Here is an 8,885-nt window from a genome sequence, read left to right as displayed (position 1 = left end):
CGCGCGCCGTGCGAGCACGTGCGTGGTCTACTGCATATCAATTAGCTATCTATTATTCATGCTGACAGTGTAATGAATGAAACATCACAGGCTTTGTATTTCAGGCATGTTTACTTGTCTCTCACTCTCTCACACACACGCAGCTGCCGTTGTGCGTATTTAGACAGGAGAAGCAGTGTGAGCTCAGTCCCATTGTAGCCGCGAGGGCGAGGTGGCGCTCGCTGATGATGTGACAGCTGAATCCAGCCAAAGACAACCAGCTCCTCGTAATTAAGAGGGAAGGACATCATTTGGACTGAGAATGAGGGAGGGATGATTTAGTTTGCAGAATCTCTCTCAGCAGCGTCCTCCAACTGGTCCAGGTGCCAAAATCCAGAGAAGAGTTGAGTTCATAAAAATGTCCATGTGCTGGTCTGCCCTCATTTGTTATCGTGGGCTCAAAGCAATCAGAGTGGAGGCTGAAGCGTCTGCTCTGTGGGCGTTTCCCCCCCGGGTTTTGCCTCTTAGGCGACATTCTGTTCAGGCTGCCCTCACCCTCATGATGGGTGGAGGTTGTTAGGGCCCACGTGAGAGGTCGTAGAGACACGGAAATGTCAGTTTTAAAGGGGAAAAACTCAACGTGCAGTTTGTTTTTTACGTAGGAAACCATGAGGATGATTTAAACACAAAGAGGCATGACACATTCTTGGCAAGACCAGAAGTTGCCTAAAAAAAAATGTACATGTGGTTTTGAGTGACATTAATAATGTATGTTTACTTGGTGTCAAGCTCTTCCTTTTCTTTGTTTGTTTTTATTACCAGGCAACAAAAAGAAGTACACTGTAATTACTCATTTCTAAATAAAGAAGTGTATTTTTCTAGCGAAGAGAGCGTGTTTTGCGTTATGTGTGTTCATTATTATATTTAGTTATGTAATGACGTGCCTTCTTCGCCATGTTTCCCTTGAAAAAATAATTTTAATCTCAACGGACTTCCTTTTTAAATAAAGTTTTAATTAAAATAAAGCAAATAGAAATAATTAAATAAATCGATTTTTTTTCCATTAACCCAGTTCAGGGTTGCAGGATCGTTGGTGCCTGTCCCAGAGAGGCGGGGTACACCCTGGACAAATCTCCAATCTGTTGGAGACTCACACAGAGAGCAGACAGCAACTCGCACTCACACCTATGGCCAATTTATTTATAATCATAACAGCAGTCATATATTGAGGCTTTATACTGAGCAAGCTCTTGTCGACAGTGGGAAAGAAGAACTTCCTTTAAAAAGGAAGAAACCTCCAGCAGAACCAACACAGGACAGGACAAAGGCGTGTCTATTTATTATATTATTTTACATATTTATTATATTATTTTTAATAAAATAATCGAAGAACCACAGTGGTCCTATAGATACACTGAAGCTTGTTAGGGTTTTTATTACTGCTATTATTTTAATGTTTATAAACTCTATCTCATCACGTTCAATAACATTATATTTAGTTTTAAAATAAATGAAATGAATATGTACAAAAAATCTATTTACTTAGCTCTCATGTTGAAACAGCTCTGTATAACTGTGGCATAATGAAAAATTACCATTTTTGGAGCAGGATCACAGGAAGGGAGGACTGAAAATGAAAACCAATTTTTCTGGCTTGATTTTTGTTTGCTCTGTGGACTGTTTAAGGAAACGGTGTTAAAAACCAGAGAAAATTGAACAAGAAGAAAAGATTAGTCAGAAAGAAACCCAGATAGTTTTTCAGTATATCCAACATTTGTCTTCCCTGTTCTGATAATTAAATATCTTTAAACATCTTTAAAGAAAAAGCATTTTTATACACAGCTAAACAAAATCTAGAAGGTTCCAGATGTTTAAGAAGCCCAAGCTAGCTTTGGCTGTAACATGTAAGGAAAAAAAACACGTTGTGGTCTCAAGAGCTGGATTTGTTTTCAGGATAACTGTGGGCATGACTCACCTACTTAAGCTGTATTTATGGCTCAGTATTGAGTTGCACTAAAAGATGCTTTAAAAAGATATAGCTTTAGCTTTTGTGGAAAGTACCTTATATTTAAAGCTTGTTTTTATAGCAAACTAAAATTAGCATCTCAGTGAATATCACAGTAAATTAGCTATGGACCATGCTGCTGAACTAGCCAGCCCTTGCTGACTGATAACTCCCAGCTATGCTCACTCCTCCAAATATAGCCACAAAAAAGGCAAACCAACGGATGGAGAGACATTGGGTGCTTCTATCTTTTATTTACAGTCTATGGTGAGATTATTACATTTATTATATTAATTCAGAGTTGATTATCGATATCTTAGAGGTTGGTATCTGAATTAAAAAACCTACAGGAGAATGTCAGAAAATAATGCTGAAATATCTTAAAGTCTCTTTGGGAATACAATCTCACGCTTGTTTGTTATAAATAACTTGCTTTTTAAGTCTTACAACCTGTTTGGATTCATTCAACTTCATAGTCATGACATTAAATTAGAGTTTTATTATTTAAAGTAGCAGAGGGCTGAAGCGTTCGCCAGCTCAATGCTGCCACCTGTAGGCCAGAGCTCACATTCACGTCCTGAAAAGTTTACTGTCATATTTCATCTTTTATATGACAGATTTGTATTGTTTTCTATCCATCTCAGATATGAGACAATTCAGAGCATTGTGTCTCTTATCAGGAGGCCTCCGTCTGTCCCTGTAACCAATCCACTGCCACTCAGCCATCGCCTCTCCTTCCTCCTTCTCCTCCTTCCTCCATACCTTCACGCTGTAGCCATTGTTCTTTATCATGTCTTTCTCATTTGCTCTCTTCTATTTCTTTCAACCTCATTAAGTCAGAAGTCGTGATGCTACTTTTTCTGCCATTTTTCCTTTGGCTGAACAACAATTTAAAAAAAAAAAAGACTTGATAGCAAATAGCAGCCTTGTGGTTGGACATTAGCTGTATGGCAATTATTTCGAACCCCTGCTGTCTCTTTATCAGCATAGATAGCACGTATTAGTTTGTGTTTGTCTTCCTTGCTTTAAGCATTGAGTTTGTTTAGTCAAATCTGTGGTCCATTAATAAGCAACCCTAGAATGGAAATGAAGGATGAACCGTAGCATAGAGAAAAAGACAAGTGATCCCTCCTCAGGGAGGCACGGAGATACAGCAGATGTGCAAGGAGGAAGCATAGTTTACATGTTCTGATGCTCAGATAGGATGCTGCAGATTGTTACAGATAATTGCATACAGCGCGATCATGGTGCTTATTTCCTACATTCCTCTCATAGCCTCTGATGATGTTCTTGCAACATTTTAAATTTAGCTGTGACCATGAAATGCCGAACTACAACAGAAAGACTAAAAGTAGGACATCGACAGTCACATGCAAATAGCTCGTTACTAGAGGTGCATACAGAGACATTATTATCTCTGTGTGTATCTGTTCAGCCAGAAAAACGAGAACAGCCGACTGGAAGAGGTTGATCTGTTATGTCTTCATGTAATGTTTTCTGGAATGTAATTGTTGTACTTTATATACCAGCATCCAGTAATGATGAAATGTCTGTAGTACTGTATCAGTTACTGTATTTAATATTTCACATCTCTCTGTCTCATGTTTTTTTTAACCAAAGTTTTAAAAACTGCCTGAACCCCACAACAACCACACCCTTCAAGCCAAAAGTGAAAAAAACCTATGTGTCAGATATCCAAGAGGTTTATGGAGGAAATGCAGGATGATCTGATCTATCAGATGCTCTTATGAATGTTTTGTACAGAAAGGATGTGCATCTGGAAAGATCCAAAAGTACACAAGTTCATGGATCTGTCAGTCCATGATGTTTACCGGGGCCCTTTCACGGAGTTCTGATCTTACACAGATGGTTGTGTTATATTGTCCTGATGTGATATGACTGCAATTCGTCAGTTAGAATACAAGATTAGTACATCGCAAAGCTCTTATGTCTAGCATAATAGAATCAAAGGGTTTTTCAGGAAACTGCGTACAGTTAATGGAAAGTTATAGAAAGACTAAAAGAAGATGTGACTGTGTTATTTTCACTGCTTTATAAATTGAAGGATTCTGTTTTGCACACATGCACGGTCCTTCATACTGGTTGGTTAGCTGAAATAGAGAAGCCTTACAAATCAGGTGTTTAGTTTGTCATTCAAAATGAAAATCAGGTACTGTTTTTGTCTATTTTTCTTTTTTTCTTGAACTTTAATCTCATTTTAACGACGAAACTGTAAACGCACACGTCTCTTAAACCATCTGCAGTTACTCCAAACTCCCCCAAGTTGTATTCAGTGAAAACCAGGGCTTGCACGTGACTCTGGAGTGACAGAGTGACAAACACATCCTGCTGTGACAAATAGTGTGTCTGATGAGATGTTTGGTACAAGGCAGGTCAGCTACTTGTGTCCCTGACTTCAGCCCTAGTTTAATTGGACTGGTGTTTGGGACGAGGTTAAACAGTCCTCCAGAAATCCTGCTTATCAGCAAATACACTTAACTTCCATACACAGGATGCCCTATAGGCACCACTGGCACCTTATATGGTGTAGTATGTGAATGCACTGGAGTCTCCACTTTTTTGCAGAGTGGTTGGAGATATTACTTATCTGCGGTCTCCATCTATCCTGACTTTAAATTATTTGCATCAGCTGCCATTGCACAAAACCCAGAAGCGCGTTTTTGCCGACGTGACAGCTGTTTCAAAGATGGTTTGCTTTATCATTATCAGAGCTAACGTTTATCGATGTTGCTTATCACTCTCCTCGTCTATGTTGCTCCATTCCTCTATTTCTGGTTCCTGTGGGTTTGTCATTTGCTTAATCTTTCTCTGTGGTTTTAGTGAATGTGTGACAATTTTTGTTCAAATGGCGATAAAAATGAGATCTAAGCATCTAAGCGTGCCAGCTAGTTAGGTTTACACAGATTCCTGGAAGCAGCAGGTTCTCCAGACGGCTCGGTCGACTTATCTACCTCAGCAAAAAACAAAACATCCATCCTCAGGTCCCTGAGAAGTGACTTGGGTACCACCTTGAATCTGCCTTACCTTGGGGACCAATCATCAAGGACTGGTCAGATATTTTGACCACATATGGACAGCTACTGTGAACACATGTTTCTACTGCTTTATTTGAACTAAAGGTGTCCAACAGTAAAGCTTTGAGAACCTGCACACACATCAACAGAAATGAATGAGCCCCACAGACTGGACAGTCTGTACTCCGGCCTCCACTGTGCACTACTGCTAGTGCACTAATGAACCCCTTAAATCCGTCTGTGTCCTCACTGCAGTGATTAACCTTTTCTTGCTTGAACATATGGAGTGTAGACTTCCACCCAGTGGACAGGGGAGCCACCGGGACATTTACTCCTGGAGTTCAGCGAGCAGCCTGTTTGAGTCACCAAGGCTGCTTCAGAGTTCAACATCTTCACAAATCTGCTGTTTCTGTCTCTTGAATATGAAAGCACTTTGAAAGCTTAATGGAAATCCCTAACCAAGAACAGTCACCTGACCAGGTGTGTGGGACGTGGGGAAAAACCCTGATACAAGGGTCATTATTTAGTCTTTCAATTGCGTGTCTGAAAATCTGAAAATACAACACCACAAATAAAATCCATAACTATATTTTAACAGTTTTCCACAGTTAGTTGCTGTGTTATAGGAAACAGACAGACTGACTCCAACTTATTGCAACATTTATGGTAGCCTTTTCTGACCTGTTGGTTTTCTTGACAGTCTCATTGTTAAGCCAATAAATACCCAACGTGGCGTGACTTCATCTTATTGGATAAAACAGATGCTGACAAAGTTTAAGTTTGAGGACGTAATTTGCAGTTGACAAAGGTGATAAATTGCACTATATGTTACTGAAATACTGGGGTAGGGCTTGGCTTCTGTGGACTCGCACAGAAACCAACTTCCAGAACAGTTTTGTTTTGTATCCTATCAGGTTTTATTGTAATTAAAAACATTATTCTCCTATTCCTCATTTATGTACAACCCTGGCAATAAAAGTGATTCTGATTCTGGTTACAGGGAATAGATGTAAGTTGCACAAAAGTGAGTGGTCAGCTCAGCAGTTTTGCATGTCTAGTGCTGGTTCCTCCTTCTCTGTTTGGGGTTTGATTCGCACCACAGAGAGAGTAAAGAAGAACAATTTTTAACGATGCGAAAACAGCGCTTGTTGCAATTTCACATCAGTAAAAATAAAGGATGCAAAAATAAGCGCCCCGTGGCACAGAATCACACTTTTTCTTGCAAGTTTCCTGCAACATGTGACGGATGTGACAGATAACGTTTCAAAGGAAGCAGTGGGCTGATGATGCACCATGTTTAGAGAAACAAATGAGCTGATGTGAGGCTTCTCATTATGTGTTTAACTTCAGACTTTAAATCGCAGCATCCACACAACAACACTTTCACTCTCTTTCCACCTTTATGTATCTCCTCCACCTTCCTCCCTCTCCTCCACTCTTCCTCGCTACGGTATGTGGAGCAGAGTGACTAATGATCAGTGGCTCTGTCACACACGGGAGACTTGCTTTCCCTGCAGCCACATCCAAAATTAGCACGCACAGACACCAATGGAACACAGGCGTACACAAGTCTGCGTGCAGACGTTTCCAACCAAAAACCAGAAAGGTGCATGCACGCACTTGCAGATGAGCAGCTCCACAAGAGCGCTTTGACCTCTGTAACACAGCACACAGACGGAGGCGTCATTTGTCTCAGTGAAGCATTTCTGTGCCAAAAAGATAATTTTTTGTTTGGAGCCCCTGATCTGCTGTAGATATTGAAGTCCTGTGAAGTCCTGATACTGCACGGGACTAAATGCTGTGCTCTGATCTTGTGCTCTCTCTGCTGGATGGAAGCAGCAAATACAAATCAGCTTTCAAAAGCAGTTTTCTTTTCAGGAGCACTTTAAGAGTATTGCACTTGCTGGAGTGAAATGAAGAAAACCACAGTTTCTTGTTTCTTCAGTTTCTTTCCTGCAGCAGGCTGCTAACTGACCCCAGATCACACAGCAACCAACCCACACCTGAAGAACAGAGCAGCTCCGGCATCAAACCTCCCTCTAGGGTTTCGTGTTGTGCACAAGCCCAGATAATTCAGTGTTCAAACACTCGTAATCGTGGCTGGATTTGTACGAGCTCAAACGAAAGGAAAAAAAAAAGATTTTGCGAGATTCGAGCTTTTGTGGTGCAGATCGGTGCTGCTTACAGCTGTTTAAACATGAGAAAAAAAGGGGGGGGGGGAAGAGCCAAATCCTAGCGACTGAATGTGGTTGCAATGTTCTTCCTGTTTTCACAGATAAATGATCTCTGATCTAAACCACAGCATGCGAAAGAGTCTTATCTCCATTTCCATAACTGCAAAAATAGCAACACAAACAGCAGATGTTTGCTGAGGGTACGGGCAGATGGATCCTAAACCAAAAAGAGAACAGTTCATATAAAAGCACTTTTAGTTTAAGTCATTTTATTTTATTTTTTAATTTTTGCACATTTGCTCAGTTCCTACAATAATATCAGTCATGTTTTGACAGGTGAAGTACTACATATCATTTTTTAAAGGGTATCCTGCCCTTATTTACTTCAACACCCTATAAATTGTAGTCAGGAGAATGATCTCTGTTGAATCCTTTGCTAATGCAAAAGGATTTTGCATCAAAAAGCTGATTAGAGACCCAAAGCTCACACAATAATTTAGCCAAAAGTAGCTCGCGGCCCCTCTTTGCAGAACAGGTCTTTAAAGAGGACGCGCAAAGCCCTTAAACTCTTCTTTGTTTCTTCTGTTTCACAAATTAACTGTGAAATATCATCACGTTACAGTGTGTGCGTGCATGTCTGTGTATGCTCCATCCTTTTACACCATCTCAGTGTTTCACAGCGTGCAGTCACATGTTAAAGCCTAAAATAGTCAGCGTGACGTAGTCCTAAAATATATCATAGTTTAAAAAAAGTGTTATGGAACAGTGTGGCTGAATTTATAAACAGAAGCAGGAAATCACAGGCTAGGTGGAAGATATCGGCCCCCGATGGGTGAGATAAAATGTAGAATGAAAAGAGTTCCCGTGCTTCTGTTTCTGTTCTAACCAGATCCCTGTTTTCATGAGGCTGAAAGTGAAAGTCGTTGCAAAGCTGTGGAGTAACCTTCAAACTCCTTCACTTTCCATCACAGGCACAAACCTCCCCCTTGGGGATCTTTTGCCCACTGCTCCAAGGCTCACTCTAATTGTCATCCGACTATTCCTTCTGCCTCTTTTGCCCCTTTTTTATGTGATTTCTTGACACGCTTTCTCTTTGAGGATCTTTCTGCTGTCATGTGTGATTTTGTCAGAGCTCTCTGAAATTTTCAGAGATTCATTTTTTCATGAAGCTCGTTCTTCTGTGAAACCCATCATGTGTCACTTTGGATAATCCGAGAAAAGTCTATGACATGATGAAAGTCCGACATCACCAGTGGAAAAATTCCCGGAGTGTACATGCAATTCTTCTTGTAGTAGATTATTAATATCAATTTGGCTGGATTCATGTTCTCAGCTGCTCCTATGAGCTGTGACAGCATGGCTGTCTTCATCCTGGAGACAACTTTTTTCATTTTTTGGCACATGGTTACAGTTAGGTCCCTAATTTGTCGGACAACACACAATATTTCATAATTTTTATAGTGTTGCCTCTTCATACTGCCTCCATGGATTCATTCAGACTGGTATTGCATTAATTGTTTAGCAATATCAAACATTTTTCCTCAAATTTCTAAAGGTTTTGCTTTGGTTTATTGTCCATTTGCACTTTAAATCATTGTCCAGATAGTTTTGGAGCATTTGTCTGAATCTGAGCAGAGACTATAACCCTGTACACTTCACAAGCCATCCTGCTGCTTCTTTGCAGTCACATCA

The sequence above is a fragment of the Neolamprologus brichardi genome, chromosome 4 (assembly GCF_056152115.1).
Source record: "Neolamprologus brichardi isolate AB-2024 chromosome 4, ASM5615211v1, whole genome shotgun sequence".
NCBI classification, from domain to species: domain Eukaryota; kingdom Metazoa; phylum Chordata; class Actinopteri; order Cichliformes; family Cichlidae; genus Neolamprologus; species Neolamprologus brichardi.
This window is presented reverse-complemented; position numbering follows the sequence as displayed.